Raw genomic sequence first — 19,275 nt, 5'->3', positions numbered from 1 at the left:
GAGCTTTGTCCCATCCCATGGTATTTCTGGTCCAATAAAAGATGAGTTAACTTACTACAGTGATTAAGCTCCTAATTTGGCAAATCGTATTCTTTTTTTTTTCCTGTGTTTTTTTTTTTTTTTTTTTCCTCTGCTACATTCCCTAGGCCTTTCCTAGGAATGACTTCATTAACATTGAATTGGCTTTCTTTATGGAAGTCGGAACTCCCAGCAGCTTTTAGAAAATATTTTCTAAGCTGTGCAACCCTCTGCTAATTGATGCTTTGCACTTTCTCTAGAAAAACCCCTTAAAAATGTGAATCAAGCAAAAGCTAAAATATTTTGAATCTAATATTGAATAATTATACAAGAGCACTGTTTTTATATGTTTTTAAAAATAAAGTTACTACATATAATATCCAAATTTCAACATGAAAATTATAGTTTATAGGATGCAAAATGTGAGTAATTATTTTAAAACACATTTGGAGCAAGCTATTAGTTCTTCAAGTGCTTTAATTAATTGATCAATTAATATCTATTGAACAGTTTTAAATGAATATTGAGATTTGCTGGATGCCTTTGGGATATACTAGGTTCTGTGTAAGAATGAAGCCAAGAATGCTTCCTTTCAGAAACTGAAATTTCCACCATAGACACTAGACTACAATAATTATTAAATTAGTTAAACCAATTCATAATTACCTGATTAATTTTAAGTTATTAAATATGTTTCAAAAACCATATGCAAATGACTACTACTTGTTAACAGTTTGATAGATCTGGGTATTTAAGTATCATTTGAAAGTTTTTGAATTTCTATTTTTTTAATTTTTTTTCTGCTGTACAGCATGGTGACCCAGTTACACACACATGTATGCATTCTTTTTTCTCCCATCATCATATTCCATCATAAGTGACTAGACATAGTTCTCAGTGCTACACCCCAGGTTCTCATTGCTAATCCATTCCAAAAGCAATAGTCTGCATCTATTAACCCCAAGCTCCCAATCCATCCCACTCCCTCCCCCTCCCCCTTGGCAACCACAAGTCTATTCTCCAAGTCCATGATTTTTTGTTTTTATAGTTATCGTTGGTACTTAAGCACATGATTTTGTTTGGCTTAATTATATTTTATTTGTTAAATAAGTAGAATGAAAGTTATGTGAGGAATTCAGAATCCTGAAAAGAGAGAAAATATCAATAATCAGTGGAAATGACTTGCCTTATTGACTTTCTATCTCAGATTCCTAAAAAAAAAAAAAAAAACCCACGCACTATTACTTTGTGTACATGAACTTTCATACATATACATATATATTTATATATGCATAAACATCTACCTTTACACGTTATGATCACATATTAATATAGCATAAAAGAGTCATTAGGAGAAAGAATATTGAAATGAATATGAAAAAAGAAAGACTGAACATGAAAAGTGACCCTATTTGGAAATGGGTTTATTGCAAATGCAATTAGTTGAGGTCGTAGTGCAGTAGAGTGGACCCTTTCTCTAACAGGACTTGTGTCTTTATAAGAAGAGAAGTTTGGACACAGGCTTTCATGTGTACACACACAAAATGCCATGTGAATATTGGAGTTTTGCTGACATAAGCCAAAGAACTACCAGAAGCAGAAGCTCAGAGATGGGTCTGAACATATTCTTCCCTAGTATGTTTAGAGGGAAAGTGGCCCTGCTGATACCTTGACATGATTTATTAGCCTCTAGAACTGCTATATGATAAATCTATTGTTTAAGCCTATTCAGCTTATGGTACTTTGTTAGGTTAGCCCTGTCAAACTAATATGAGTCTCAAACAAATATTCTCAGTAGACATGTATTTACATATGAAATACAACCATAAACAAATATCCCAAGTCTGTCCTTCAAAATGTTAACTATTTAGATTGACTAATATAGTTTTTTTTCTTATTTCTATATGTTTTAATTTCTATGCTTCTAAAGTGAGTGTTTACTACCTCTTTGTTTAGGAAAAATGCTGTTTTTAATTGTTATCCATATATGAGGAAGTATTACTTGACCATTTCAGAATTATCAGAATAAATAGGCAATGTGACATTTACTTAGGGGCAGTAAGGAAAATAGTAAAGCCGGGGATTTAGGTAGCCTGAATAGAACCTTAGCTCATCATTTGTTTACTAAGTGATCTTGTTAAAATTTGTTAACTAGGCCTTAGCTTTTTTTAAATTTGTAAATATAAATAAGACTGGCTAGCTCATATACTTGTTATTAATTAATACTGAATTTAAAAATCTATGCAAAACACAGGTCATATTGTGATAAGTAAGTATGAAACATTCAATAAAAGTCAGATATATTTTGTAGTAGTATTATCATTACTAAACAACCCTCATTTAATATTGTACTAATTTGCTTTCTTTTGGTCTAAATATATTGGTTCATATTATGGCAAACCTATGAAAACATTTTAGTAGTGGCTAGATGATGACACACATTAGAAGACAAAATTTGTAATCCCTAGATCATTTATTTTTTATATATTTTTATTAAAGTATATTTGATTTACAGTGTTGTGCCAATTTCTGCTTTACAGCATAGTGATCCAGTCATACATATATGTATACGTTCTTTTTCTCATACTATCTTCCGTCATGTTCTACCCCAAGAGACTGGATATAGTTTCCCGTGCTGTACATTAGGACTTCCTTGCTTTTTGATTCTAAATGTAATAGTTTGCATCTACTAATCTCAGACTCACCATCCATTCCACTCCCCTACACCTCCCCTTTGGCAGCCAAAAATCTGTTCTATATGTCTGTGAGTCTGTTTCTGTTCTGTAGACAGGTTCGTCTGTGCCATATTTTAGATTCCACATGTAAGTGATATCGTATGGTGTTTGTCTTTCTCTTTCTGACTTAGTATGAGACTCTCTAGTTGCATCCATGTTGCATCAATTTTGGAATGTTACTGAATGTTAACTCTGATACATAGACTCCTAAAAAAAAAAATGGCATTATTTTGTTAGTTTTATGGCTGAGTATTCCCTTGTATATATGTACCACATTTCTTAATCCATTCATCTGTCAATGACATTTAGGTTGTTTCTATGTCTTGGATATTTTAAATAGTGCTGCGGTGAACATAGGGGTAGATATATCTTTTTGAATTACTGTTTGTCCAGATACATGCCCAGGAGTGCCCTAGATCATTTAAAGCATATTCATTACATAATTTGTAAAAATATGCATTTAAAAATGTCTTATTGGTACTCAAGATATTACTAACAGATATATTTATCATTTTAAATAATTAGTGATTATTTAAGTGGGTGTCCATTCATGTCAGCCCAAAGTGACAGCGTTTGAAGATTCATTAAATTTGGATTGAGGATTATTTGTTTGGAATATAATAAAGTAATATTTACCAAATATATATATTTCATGATTAAGTAAAATGAATCAATTATGAATATTGTATAGACTAATACAACTATTAAAATATTTCTAAATATAAATTATTTCTTACAGTGAGTGGTAGATATCAGACATCTATTCTATCTATACAGCTTCACTTTAATTAAAAGTTATTTTAAATACACAAATCTTAGAGCCTTAATGTTTAGCACTAAAATCAAAGTAGAGAAATGTTCAACATAAGCAGTGAATATTGTTATTTCAGTGAATTTGCAAACTATGTACAGAGAATACATTTTGGAATGTTACTGAATGTTAACTCTGATACATAGACTCCTAAAAAAAAAAAAAAGCAAGTGGACAAAGAACTCCACTGAATTAAGCTAATAGTTATGTCTTATGACAAAATAAATATATTTATTTATAAAATTACTTTCTCATAGAATCTTTTAAAACGTGAAATGTAATAATAACATATAGTTTTTTTTTAAATTATTAGTCTTAATCTAATGAAGAGAAGGGATGTTCAATTTATGTTGTTCTACCATCAGGAACCTGTACTAACTACTTAAAATAAAATTCAAAGCATTGGGCTTTGCATTTAAATCCCCAGGGTTTTAGCCCTTAGTCTCTATATGTCACAAAAATATAGATCAAACATCCAAAATAGAATAGGAATCATGGATTCTGTAAAACCTCACAGAATTGCCACTTCATATTGTTCTAAATTCATCCTTTGAGATACTTTGTCCAAATAAATGTGTTCACATTTTAATAACTAAGAATTAAGAATTGTGTTAACATTTAGAATTTACATTCTCTGACATATTAACTAGTGCAGGCAGAACTCATAAAAAAGTGAACAAGGAAGAATCCTTAAAATCTCTTGGTTTATATTCTCCATTGATTAGTACATGACACAAAGACAACTGATTGAAAGGGAGAAACATTTCTTTCAAAATGACAGATAAAACATTTGGCTGATTCTGATAGCTACTGGTCAGTTATTTGACTAATTCACTATTAGACGTTTTTATATGAATCTTATTATGTAGGTTCTGTACAGAAGAGACAGAATAGAGTCACATCACAGCCCTTCCTGTGGCTGGGTTCCCAGCCCAATGGTAAATGATGCATTTAAAGAAGGTTTTTAGTTATGTCTAAATCCACGACTGTATTTGGAACATCAAAGAGTAAATTATATTCAGATAAGTTTTGATTTTAAACATATTTAATTGTGCTTGCTGCTCTTACTTGGAAAATAAGTTTAAAAAATAATACCGTGAAAATGCAATGAAAGGAGAGTAACACTGGATATCAATTACTTATATCAAGGGAAACTGTGTTTATTCTTTAAATACCCTTCACTAGGTTCCATGAATTAATATTGCTCTTAAAATTTTGATTATTTTGCATTTCTTCAATTTCCTTTATTCTTTCGAATTAATATCCCTTACTCATAATAGTTTCAACCTATGAATTCTGCTTGTTCCTGAAACAAATGGAAACAAGTTCCTGTGTTATTTGTTCTTTCTAAATTATTCTGATCCCATTTATAGAGAAACATTTAAGTTTTGTTAAAAACCAAAAATTAAATGTATAGAACTTATTTGGGTTGAAAGGAGCATCCTTGTTAAATAGCTCTCACCTTTTTTTTTTTTTATTAGTATAGTTCTTGTTCTACATTGAACACTGAACAAGAAATATAATGGTGATCTATGGTCTAGGTTGAACACTGAACAAGAAATATAATGGTGATCTATAGACTTTAGCTCATACCTGCAAAGATACCTTTCTCTAACTTCATGATACAACAATGCATAATTTATTGTATAGAGACAAAAACTTCAGTTCAATGAAGAAAACATTCAGTAGAACTTATTACTGATAGATTATCAATGTGGCTGAATAGCAAGATGAATCAATTCAATACACATACTTCTTTTTTAAATTTTTTTCTTTCTCTTTTTTTGGGCTGTGGGGGGCTGCACCCACAACATATGGAAGTTCCCAGGCTAGGAGTCTAAGGTAGTTGCCGGCCTACACCACGGCCACTGCAACACGGGATCCAAGCTGTGTCTGCAACCCACACCACAGCTCACGGCAATGCTGGTTCCTTCACCAACTGAGTGAGGCCAGGGATTGAATCTGTGTCCTCATGGATACTAGTTGGGTTCTTTACCGCTGCGCCAGGACAGGAACTCTAATATACATACTTCTTTAACCTAGGGGGTCATACTCTTAATTCTTCTATTTTAGCATTCACCTAACTGCTTTTCTTTCCACCGCATTTCCTAGTATTATTAAGAGTATGTTCAGTATCCCCAGAGATAACCCACCTGGTAAAACCACTCATTTCTCTAAGCTTTTCCACCCAGTTCAATCCACCTATCTATGGCCATGCTCTAGAATTGCCATTACCTGTTAAAAAATCTATTTTGGTAGCCTTATCATCTGAATACCACTTCCTAAAATCTAGCAAATTTTCTCTTAGTACTTTTCCTGAAAAGACTTCAAATAAGTAAAGAGTAACCAATCACTGACAGACTTCAAAAGAACTGATAGAAGTGGTCACTCCACATGAAGCACGTTGTTGCATTCTTAGTGATTTGGGAACAGAAGAGCTAGCAGCAAAGTTTGTGTTTGTGTAGTCACTCACAGCTAATACAGTTCAGAAACTGTAATTTGAAATAGTATTGTTGGAGGACTGATGTTATTTAACAAAACTATGAAATGCACAAATCCAAGACTGCCTTATACAGTTGTGTTCTTTAATATTTTACAGGATATGTTAATAAAGGGAAATATTGAAAGTATTGCAAATACTTTATTTTGTAATTAAACTGAGGCAAATTTACTCTTCTAACATTTTAACTTGTAACAAGGTATAATGTTGGTTTGTGGCAAAAACATATTAATTTCTATTCTGGATTGTAAGAGCATGCTCTCCTACCATGGCATATGTCTCTCTTTCTGACTCTTCAGCATAAAATCAATGGAATTGTATGACATATTATTTACTCTCCATGTTTCTATGCAACCCAATAACCCACTGCTCTTCATAAAGGAAAAAAAAATAAATGAATAGGAGATTATTCTAAAAACTTAGTTTAAGCCCAGGGTCCACAATGACAGACACAGTAAGAATTCTATAGTTCCTTTATAAATGCTGGGTTAATCTAAATAGACATTTACTGGATAATCATAACTTTTTTCATAGCATACAGACTTTGCCCTTGTCCTTTTTATTGAAATGACCTAATGGGAGTTCCCGTTGTGCTTCAGTGGTTAACAAATCCAACTAGGAACCATGAGGTTGCAGGTTCAATCCCTGGCCTTGCTCTGTGGGCTAAGGATCCGGCGTTGCCATGATCTGTGGTGTAGGTCGCGGATGTGGTTCGGATCCTGCGTTGCTGTGGCTGTGGTGTGGGCCGGCAGCTACAGCTCCGATTAGACCCCTGGCCTGGGAACTTCCACATGCTGTGGGAATGGCCAGAGAAAAAGCCAAAAAACCAAAAAGCCAAAAAAAAAAAAAATGAAATGACCTAATGATCATACTTACAAGTTTAAAAACATACAGAAAGTAATCAGAATATATAATTTAGTTATAAAATATAAATATTTAAAATGTTTCCTCATTGTCCCATAAATTTGTTTATTTTTGAAAATACTAAATGACTTTGAGTAGTTTGTTTTCCCTCTTAGAATACAACTCACATTATTTTGAAAGAAATACGTTTGCTCGAATCCCCAGTATGCTATTTTTAATTTCTCATTTTAGACTTTATACAGTGTAAATTTTCTCAGGTAGTAGGGAGAATAAGAGTATCTTTACTCTTTGCCATTACATTGCTCTGGATGCTCTGACATTAACAAACACTATAATATCTAAATTTAATGAGTTATATGCTTACTGTGAGCTATTGATTTGGAAGAGTATAGGTATCCATTGAAGCAAAGGAGAAACAGAAAAGTCATAGAAGAAAGGAGGGAGGGATTATTGTATGGTCAATGTCAGATTGCCTGGATTTTTTTTAGGAATAGGAAAACTGAATTAAATCTGCCTATTTGAGACACTGAGGCCCCTTTCCCTCTTTATCCACTACATTCTGGACTGGAAGTTATGACTACAATAATGTAAACTGTAAGGTATTTGTAAAGGGATAGACACATAGACAATGGAACATAATGAAAACTCAGAAAACAAAATGAAAGGTCTATATTAAAGAATTAAAAGGTTTTTATCAAGATGCTATTGATTAAGGAATTGTCAAGCAACTGACTGAGACAAGATATTTCTAACACATCCCAATGCATCCTGACTTTTATCCAGAACATGAAAATAATGTCTATATATCAATAAAAAAGACAAATTTTTAAAATGAGGAAGAGGCTTGAACAGAACATGCTTCACAGAAGACCAGTATATACATTAAATATTGGTCAATCTCATTGGTCACTAAGGAAATGCAAATTAAATTCTCAAGGAGATCCCACTGCATACCCACCAGAATAAACCGAAAAACAAGAATTCCAGTTCCTGGGCTATTGTGGAGCAATTGCTTCTATTATAAAAATAAATGCTGAATAAATTGGAAAATAAACATAGGAAAAGATGTCCAACACAGTCACCAGAGATATGCCAATGAAAACCATAACAAAAGACAAGTGGTATGGTACTCGCATAAAAACAGGAGCCTAAGCCAGTGGGACAGAATAGAGAACCCAGGAATAGATCTATACATATAGACTCAATAAACCTTTGACAGCAGTTTCTTCAATAAATGGTGTTAAGAAAACTGGATGTCTTCATGCAAAAGAATGTACATGCTAAATGGACCTCTGTCTTAGACCATGCAGAACGTCCTTAGTCTTACACTATGAACAATTAACTTGAAATAGGTTAAAAACATAAGACCTGAAACCATAAAATGACTAGAAAAGCCATAGGGTAAAAGCTTCCTGATATTGGTCTTGGCAATGATTTTTTGGTTAAGATACCAAAAGCCCAGGCAACAAAAGCTAAAATAAATAAGTGATACTACATAGAACTAAAAAATTCTGCACAGCAAAGGAAACAATAAATTGAAAAGGCAACCTATGGAATGGGAGAAACTATTTTCAAACCATATATCTAATAATGATTAATAAAAATATATGTATATATACCCATATATGTGTGTCTATACATGTATGTGTGTGTGTATATATATATATATATATATATATATATATATGTCTAAATAGCAAAAATAAAATCCAATTAAAATGTGGCAAAATACCTGAATACACATTTTCCCAGAGAAAATATCCACATGGCTAATAGGAACAGAATAATGTGCCAAACATTGCTAATCATCAAGAAAATGCAAATCAAAACCACAATGAAATGTCACCTCACACCTGTTAGAATTGCTGTAATCAAAATCATGAGGTAACAAATGTGAGTATATCGAGGAATTATATATCCCTTGTATGCTGGGAATACAAATTGCTACAACCACTATGGAAAACTGTATGGAGGTTTCCTTTGAGAATTGAGAATGTCATTACCATATGATATAGCAACCCAAATCTTGGATATATATCTTCAAAAAATGAAATATCTTCAAAAAAATCAAAGAGATATCTGGATTCTCAGGTTCATTGCTGCATTTTTTGCAATAGTTAATGTATGGATAACAACTAAGTGTCCTTAGGTAGGTGAATGTATACAGAAAATGTGACAAACACAATACACGTATCAATGGAGTAATACTCATCCATAAAAAAAGGAGATCATGCCATTTGTGATAACATGGATGAATCTGAAGGACATTACACTAAGTGAAATAAAGCAGAGTAAGACAAACACTGCATGGTATCACTTATATGTAAAATTTTCAGGAACTGTATTACTTAGAGAGTGAAATAATGGTTGCCAGGAGCTCTGGGGAGAGAGAAGAGGGGAAATGCAAATCAAAAGCTACAAATTTTCAGTTTCAAGAAGGATGCACTCTGAGGCTCTAATATACAGCATACTCTGTAATAATACAATACCTTATACTTAAAATCTTCTAAGAGTAGATCTTAAATGTTTTGATGAAAAATTTTTTTAAGGACAAATATGTAGGTAATAGATGTGTTCATTATCTTGATCTTGTTAATTATTTTATTATATATGTATACCAAATCAGGTACAATCTGTGTACAATTTTTCTTCTCAGTTATTCCATTAAACATGGGGAAAATTAAAAATAAAAGGCAAAAAAAAAGGTTTCAGTTATGCAAGTATAACTAGGTCTAGAGTTCTGTCATATAACATGTTGCTTTTAGTCAACAAGACCTTGTTCACTTACAATTGTCTTAAGAGAATAAATATATTAAGTGTTCTCACCCCCCAAAAACAAAGCAAAGAAACACAAGGGATCTTTTGGAGGTGATAGATACATATCACCTGATTATGGTGATATTTTTATGGGTGTGTGCCTATGTCTAAATTTTTCAAATTGAATACATTAAATGTGTGCAGTCTTCAGAATGTCAATTAAACAGTAAAGCTGTTTAAAAATGGCAAAAAAAGAAAGTTTGACAATATAAACTGTTGGTGAGGGGATGAAAGAAGTGGAATTCTCATGTATTGCTAGTGGGAAGGCAAAAATGATAGTTACACACTCAAAAACTCTGTATCAGAAAAAAAAAACCTCTGTTATCAGTATCTTCTAAAATTAAACATAGACTGATCATACAACCCAACAAATTTATTCCTAGGTATTTATTTAAGAGAAATGAATGCAAACATACCATATAGACTTTTTAAATTAAAAAATTTTTATTTTGTGTTGAAATATAATTCATTTACAATGTTATGTTATTGTGTTAGTTTCAGGTATATAGAAAAGTGATTGTTATATATATATTACATTCTTTTTCAGATTGTATTATATATATATTATATATATATATATATACACACACACATTCTTTTTCAGACTCTTTTTCTAGGTAGGTAATAACAGAATGTTGAGTAGAATTCTCTGTGCTATAGAGTAGGTCCTTATTGGTTATTTTACATATAGTAGTGTGTATATATGTTAATCCCCAAATCCTAATCTATCCCTCCTCCCTTCCCCTTTGGTAACCATAAATTTGTTTTCCAAGTCTGTGGGTATGTTTCTGTTTCGTAAATAAGTTCATTTGTATCATTTTTTAGATTCCACTTACAAGTGATACCATTTGATATTTATCTTTTCTCTGTTTTACTTACTTCACCGAGTATGATAATCTTGGTGTCCATCCATATTGCTGCAAATGGCATTATTTAATTCTTTTTAATGGCTGAATAATATCAAAAAGTTTCCAACCAATAAATGCTGGGAGAGGGTACAGAGGAAAGGGAAACCCCCTATATTGTTGGTGAAAATGAATATAAATTAGTAAAACCACTATGGAGAAAAATATGGAAGTTCCTTAAAAAACTAAATATAGAACTACCATATGGTACAGTAATCCCACTCTTGGATATATATCTGGAGAAAACTATAAGTCAAAAAATACATGCATCCCAACTGCTAGTTCACTGCAGCACTATTTACAATAGCCAAAACATAGAAACAACCTAATTGTGCAACAGATAAATGGATAAAGAAAATATGGTACATATATGCAAAGGAATATTACTCAGCTGTAAAAAAGAATGAAATATTGCCATGTAGTTTTTGAGTTAACATTTATAGCAGCTTTATTTACAGTAGACCCAAACCAGAAAGAACCCAGAAACTTATCAACTGTAAGTTACAAATACATAATGTAGGTCCATATAGTGCAATACTACTTACCAGCAGAAATTGATACTTGCAATAATGTAGATCAATTTAACAAGCATATTAAATGAAAGAATGTAGTGTTATTACCTACTATATTTCCATTTTTGTAACATTCTATAAAGAGCAAAATATCATGAATAGTAAAATATATGATCAGCTTTTCTGTGGAGAAACATTATTGAAAACACTTCTGAGACCTAAAAACTTTGCCTTTCACATAATATCAAGATAACTCCAGAGAATTTAGTTAAATCAATTGTATCGTTTATTCTCTTAGCATCTAATTGCAGAAGCTGTTAAATATTTGAAAGTAATAAATAAATAGTTTTGACTTTACATAGAGATTAGAGAAAAACCTGCATTCAGATTTTGCCATTTACACGCTTAAACAAACCTTAGGGGTTATATCATGGTTTACAATAATCACACAATAACTTGATATTCATTGTTTTTGCTTGGAAAAGTACATTGAAAAAATACTAATTCAGTTTCAACTCAGTGTTAATTAATAAATTTCTTTCTTATATTTTGGAGATTCCACAAAGAGGCACAAAATAACAGAATTTGTTGATTAAAAAAAATAGTACCATAGGAAAAGAAGTATATCTTGTGAAAAATAAAAGCCACTTAAAATCTTGGTAACTAGAATCATTTTTTTATTATCGCTGTAATTTGAGAATCTCTAGAACAGTAGGTAATGATTTGAGGGAGATCTTTTCTGTTTTTCAAGGACATTATGATGTTAGAACTTCAATTATTCAGTTCAAAAGATTTTTTTGACTTTCCAGGAAGCTTGTGAATGGTAGGCTGCTAAGGATTAGGAGACAGAGTTAAATAGCTGAAGTCAATGACTTTGATATTTCTCTGTGCCTCTCCTATTAAAGCAAGAAGAGAGCTCCTCATAGAGGGAGAATGAGGTCAACAGACAGGAGGTGTTTGGAGGCCTTATTATAACTTGTATGTAAATAATTTAAAACATTCCTTTTATAATACTTGGGTTAATTACTAAACCTGACACAAAAGGTCTAACTTTCAAGACAACTAGCTTAGGTTTGTACGCAGCATTATGGAAACAAAAAGAGCAGCCAGCACTCAGCAAGGAGTGTGAAGCTGAATAACTAAGGAAAGGGAATTATTCTCCAGCCCTATGGATTTATGGTCTGTGAGGAAATGACTTTCAATGTGGAAATTTTCAAAGTTAAAGTATTGCCACTGCAAGGAATAGTGAAATTGGAAGGAAAAATCTCTCTGAGAGTATTATTTTTGAGGACAGAAAAATATATTTTGTAATTTTAGATGATTTTGTTTTCATACAGAGGACAATTTTGAACAGTCTCAATGAATTTAAAGACTATTTCCAGGAAAGTAAATTATTGGCTCTTTATTTTAGGAAAGAGAGTAAGTCAGTCACTAACCCAAGAAGCCAGATGCTTTAGGGAGTCAGTAATATGTAAAATGAATGCAAAGACTGTGGTCCTAAAAACAACTTAGAGATCAAAAATAGCTTTGCCACTGGTAAAGAATTTTGGGGCAGGTTACTTAATGTTTCCAAATCTCAGGTTCCTTATTTTTATAGTGGTTTAGTGATATTTAGTTCAGTGGATTTCTGTCATGATTTATGAACATAATGTTTATAAGTATCCTGGTACTGTAGACACTGAATAACTATCTGTTTTCTTTTATAAGAAGTAGCTCAGTATGTTGAATTGTATGTATAATTTAACATAAATTTTTGTTGGCTAGTGCCATTTTAACTGTGCTTTCTCCATCTAAAACATAGATAACATGATTTCTCAATCAGGCTTTTTTACTACAATTTATAATGGTTAAATAAGACAGTGAATTTTGAAATTTTTCAAAACTTGTAAATGATAAAAGCAATACATATTATTTTATTAAAAATAATATGGGTGACCAGCAGGCACATGATGCTTAACATCACACTTTTTAAAGAAATGCAAATCAAAATCACGATGAGGTATCACCCCACATGGGCAAAATGACGATCATCAAAAAGTCTACAAATAATTAATGCTAGAGGGGATGTGAAGAAAAGGGAACCCTTGTACTGTGTTGGTGAGTATGTAAATTGGTGCAGCTGCAATGGAAAACAGTATGAAGGTAACTTAAAAAACTAAAAATAGAGCTGTCATATGAGCTAGCAATCCCTTTTCTGGGTATATATCCAGAAAACAAACAAATCCCTCAAAACCTCAAATTTGAAAAGATACATGCATCCTAATGTTTAGAGCAACATTATTTACATGGAAACCTCCCAGGTGCCCATCAACAGAGAGTTGGCTTAAGAAGATATGCTATATATGTGTTATACAATGGGATCTTGATAAAACATAAAAATAATGTAATCTTGCTATTGCAGCAACATAGATGGACATAGCGATTATTTACTTGATGAAGTAAGTCAGAGAAAGACATATACTAAATAATATCACTTTTATGTGGAATTTAAAAACAATAAAATGTATCCATATACAAAATAGAAAGATTCCCAGACATAGAAAACAAATTTATGGTCAAAAGGGAGAGGGAGGGAGACAGGAAGGGACAAATTAGGAATATGGTATTAATAGATACAAACTAATCTACATAAAAGAGATAAGTAGTAAGGATTGACTTATAGCATGGAGAATTGTATTCAACAGCCTCTAATAACCTATAATGGAATATAATCAGAAAAAAACCTGAATTACTAGCCGTACAACTAAAACTAACAAAACGTTATGAAAATTATAGTTCAATTAAAAATATTAAATGAGACAAAGAAATTGGAGTTAGATCAAGAATTTTTTTACCACAATTCCCATAAAACATAATACTCCAGTATTAGTACATAATAACTTCTTGTTTTAAGTATAAATTCCTATCCATATGTAAGATATTCTGATTTAGGGGTCTGGAATAGGCCATAAAAATTTGTTATTAACAACCACGTAGAATGGTGGTTTCTAAAGACCATGCTGCCCTAAATAATTCTTGATTTAAAGAACATTCAAGTGTAAATTATATTTTATCAATTTACATTTTCCCAATGTAATAATTACTTGGGCATTTCAGCTCTTCTTCTTTAGAAAATTGTTTCAATCCACCCACTATATGTTTACATACCTGTATTTATTATAATTAAAAAAATTGGGATATGGGACTTGAATTTTTTCTCCTTAAATATGGTATTATATTTGGAAAGCTGCATTGAGGAGTTAAGGATAAAATAGAAAAAAATCACATGAGTCTTATAACTCGTCTTTCTAAAAGAAGTGTCTACTATAAGTTCAGTGTCTTATCTCATGTATTTTTATGTGATTATTTTCAAGTGTAGGTAATGCAAATATCTATTGCATATTAGACAATGAATTTAGGAGGAAACAAATTAGGATTTGAGTTTTTTCTAATAAAATTATTAAGGTAAGGGTCTAGTTTGTTTAAGCATGCTTGGTATTGGATTATTATGAATATAAACTCTAGAAGTCTGTGTGTTGGGAAAAAAAGGAGTCTGTGGATACATTTAGATATATACATATAGCAGAATATAAAGTTACTTGGCCTTCTCAGTGTGTTGGCTCTTGAATCATGAGTGCAAGAACTAGCAGTATGCACATAAAATGCATATGGCCAAGTTATAACCATAGTTATATTTATTGTGTTTTTATTCTATGCTATGATTTTGATTCACCATTTTTTTTAATTCTCAAAAATCCTCTAAGAATGTTATTCCTATTTTATAGTGCAGGCAACATGGGTTCAGGAAAATTTTGTGATTTTTCTAAGATCACAAAGCTTGTATGAATTACCATTTAATCATTCTGAGTACAGAATTTGTCTTCTTAATGTCTATGTTATATTGCTTCATGGATTAGGAGAACAGAATGACTAATCTTATGAAAGAAAAATACAGTTTATTCCAAGTTATCACGTCATGTTCATAATAACTATATGTTCATAGGGACAGTGTGTTAGCATAATTTACTGAGATACTTAAACTGGGAAGGAATAATAAACTCCTATACTCCAAATTCCAAACCCAAGAGTGCAAGATAAGTTATGCTACAACATAGAATTATATAAATATGTTTAGTGAAAAAATATTCACTAACTCTTAATGTGACTTTCTATTTCAGTTGAAAATTTTTCCTTATATTTTCAAAATATATTAGTTTATAATACTCATCTTGTCATGGATTAGGGATTTAGGATTGGCAGGTGCACACTATTGTATATGGAATGATTGGTCAACAGAGACCTGCTGATTAGCACAGGGAATGCTATTCTGTGAGTAGAGAACATTCCGTGATAATTATATGGGAAAAGAATCTGAAAGAGAATGGAAGTGCATATATGTATAACTGAATCACTTTGTTGTAGAGCAGAAATTATCACAACATTGTGAATCAACTATACTTTAAAAAAACTTTAAGAAATATAAACTATGACAAAAAAGACTATTATGCAGCATTGTAGTTAAGAATATCCCTTCTTTTTCTGTTATACATCGTCAATAATTGAATACAAGTTCCATTCTTCTTTCTAGTCCACACTATTTACCCTTTCCTTTTACATTAGATCTGACTTCTGGTCACCTCACTATTCTCATCTGGTAATCCTTGGCACAAAATTCTAGTCCACATCTCTCTAATAGTAAGCTATCCAGACATAAATTCAATAATCCAAAAATGCTGTGGCTAGGGTTGCAATTATACAGAGGTTTAGATTTTCTTGTAGGATAAAGTGAAGCACAAAAAAATGCCTGTATTACTACATGCAAAAGTGTATACCTTTTGGTGCAAAAGTGTCTTAATGTGTTTGGATGTCATTTTTGTTTTGATTGTTGAGAATCAAAGAGAAGACTGGACCAAGGGATAAGTAAGAAGAGAACTGACTTTATTCTGTCCTCCATACTTTAAACATTAGACTTTTATTTTAGAGGAAAAGAGATATTTTATTGTACTTCATCACTTGTCCTGCTAATTAACTAGAAGGCCGATGAAACGAAATCAAACTGTCTTTTGGTAAATAGGATGTAGTTAGTTATTGGAAATTTTGTGTGTGCTTTATCAAAAAAAAATAACCATAACAAGAAGTCCCTAAACTCTAACTGCATCTTTAAAATAGAAGCATGTGTTATGATCAGAATCTTACGAGCATTTATAATCAAGGGTGAACTCCTCACACCTATTTCTAAGTTGATTGAGTGAAAACAGAAAATCTCCTGTCACACTTTCCTTCATTCCCTGTGTCTTACACACACACATACACAATCTAGAGATGAAGTGATTTTCAATACTGTTGCATCATTTTGTTAGGAAACATGGGATAGAAAAGATTACTCTCAAACCATTTTCATTGCCCTGTCAGTGGTGTAGAATTATTTATTTGGCATAAGGCTTGAAGAGTAGGGTTATGTTTCAGCCAGTAATTCCTAAAACAATAAGATTCTATCCACAGTCTCTCACTGACGCAATATTAATAGAGTAGAGGATCTTAGGATAAAATTGCTAATTTTGGCACACATGCATGAACTGAATTTTTTTTCTTTCTTTCTTACCCTTCCAATTTTCCTGGTGAAACAAGCCTTTCTTTCACACTTTGTTCATTGGCATCTTTGGATTATTTTTTAAACATTTTAATATGTTTTTACCTAAATAAGATTTTCTCATTCTCACTTAGCTTGGAAGACAGTAGAACTGAGTGTTAAGTGACTTTACAGTTGAATTGCTTGGGTTTGAATCTGAGATCTACCAATGATCTGCTATTTAATTTTGGATACATTATATAATATTACTAAGTATCAATTTATTCATCTGTAAAAGAGATAAAGTATATTTACTAGATTTGCTTCTTAATGATGAAGTAGGATATTTTATATGTATAGTATAATCACTGTACCTGTCCCATAGAAATTCCTCAGTTTATACAGAGATGGAATTTTTGTTTTTTAGTTTGGCTGTTTGTCATTTATTTATTTTAGTGAAGGGAAAATTGAGTCCTTTTTTAGCATGATAAATTTTAAGTTATAAATGCACAATGCCTGCTATCTGTTTGACTAATAGGGCCTAATAAATCTTAACATTAAAAATATATGTAATTTTAAGTAATAGCATAAATCAGTTGAGAACAAAACTATATTAGCAGTAAATCACTGGATGAAAAGTGCTTCCTATAATAATGTTAATCTCATTACACACTGCGGTTTATTATTTTGTGAAAGTAGTATGTGGTACTCTGAGGCCACGAAAATATTGCACTGTGATCACTTTTAATAATATTTTCTGTGTATTCAATCTTACAGTAAAGAGAAAAAATTCAGTGTATTTCTGATGAAGGATAATCTCTTAAATTCAATTCTCTAAGAAGGACTGTAGTCTTCAAATTCCTTTTTTCTTGGGAGTTTCAGCTGGAAACTCTATGGTAATTATTAAAGCTAGAATTAGTTTAATTTTTTTTCTTTTTCTTTTTCATCTCTTATAACTTGAAAATGCTTGAATACAGAGAATTTAAAACTCAGCGGTACTTTGGAAAGTTAGAAATTAATTGAGTTAACAGCCTTCCTCCTGCTTTTTTTGGTAGGGAGTCAGCAAACTTTTTCCTCCGAAAGGCAAGATAGTAAAACATTTCAATATCGTGGGCCATAATGTCTCAAGAAACACTAAATTCTGCCTTTGTATTATGAAGGCAGCCACAAACAATGTGTGAATGAATATGCCTGTGTTCTAATAAAACTATTTACAGAAAGAGGTAACCTGCTGGATTTAACCTTTAAAATATAGTTTAGAAAAACTGCTCTAAAGCAAATCTAAACTGAAGATCACAGAAGTCTCAGATTTCTTCTATGAAACAATTTCTACTTATATAAGCCTAATTATTAGGGGCAAGCCTATCTAACTTCTACATACATTTATGTAATATTCTCTAAAACTGGAGGCTAAAGGACAAAAAGCCTACTACAAGACACATCATACATTGTACCACTCATCACACTCTCATTTTCTCCATCAGGACATAGATTTGTTCAGAGTTTCAGAGCCGTATATAGAGTAATCATTTCCAATTTACCAGATTTCCAAGGTATCAAACCCAAATATATTTTTATATTAGAAGATTTCAGAGGCTACATATTTTCTTTAGTTTCCCTTTATATAAAAACAGTTCATACTTGTTTACTTTCTCATGAAAAAATTACACACACATACATACACACACACCCACGCCATAATTATCCCAAGGGTTACCAAGTTCTCAAGAACCTTAAATTTCCTCAAATGAACTTTTACCTAATATGCAGATGATCTTGTGTTGTTTCCTAAAATGAAAAGGCATCTAAGAGGTTTTTTTTAAATGGATGATGTATTTTTATTTTATTTTATTATTTTAAAAAATTTCATTGAGAAAGTGTTGAGTTACAATGTTATATTAGTTTCGGGTTTATAGCAAAGTGGATCAGTTATATATGTACATGTATTTATTATCTTTTCCCCATATAGGTTATTATAGAACATTAAGTAGACTCCCTGTACTATACAATACTGCAATAGGTCCTTGTTAGTTACTTATTTTTTATATATAGTAGTGTATAACTGTTAATCCCATCGTCCCAAGTTATCACCGCTGCCCCACGATTTCCCCTTTCAGGAAAGTTTGATTTTGAAATCGGTGTTTGTTTCTGTTTTTTTTTTAATGATTTTAATTTTTTCCATTATACTTGGTTTACAGTGTTCTGTCAGTTTTATACTGTACAGCAAAGTGACCCAGCTACACATACATGTATGTATTATTTTTCTCACATTATCCCCCATCATCCTTCATCATAAGTGGCTAGATATAATTCCAGTGCTATGCAGAAGGATCCCATTTCTTATCCATTCCAGAGGTGGTAGTTTGCATCTATTAACCCCAGATTCCAGTCCACCCCTCTCCCTCCCTTTCTAAATAAGTTATTTTGCACCATTCTTTTAGATTTCACTTATAAGTGATATATATTTGTCTGACTTATTTCACTTAATATGTGTATCTCTAGGTCCATCCATGCTGCTGCAAATGGCATTATTTGTTTTTTTATGGCTGAGTAATATTCCATCAT

The sequence above is a fragment of the Phacochoerus africanus genome, chromosome 6 (genome assembly GCF_016906955.1).
Source record: "Phacochoerus africanus isolate WHEZ1 chromosome 6, ROS_Pafr_v1, whole genome shotgun sequence".
Lineage (NCBI taxonomy): Eukaryota > Metazoa > Chordata > Mammalia > Artiodactyla > Suidae > Phacochoerus > Phacochoerus africanus.
Note: the sequence above shows the minus strand (reverse complement) of the source record.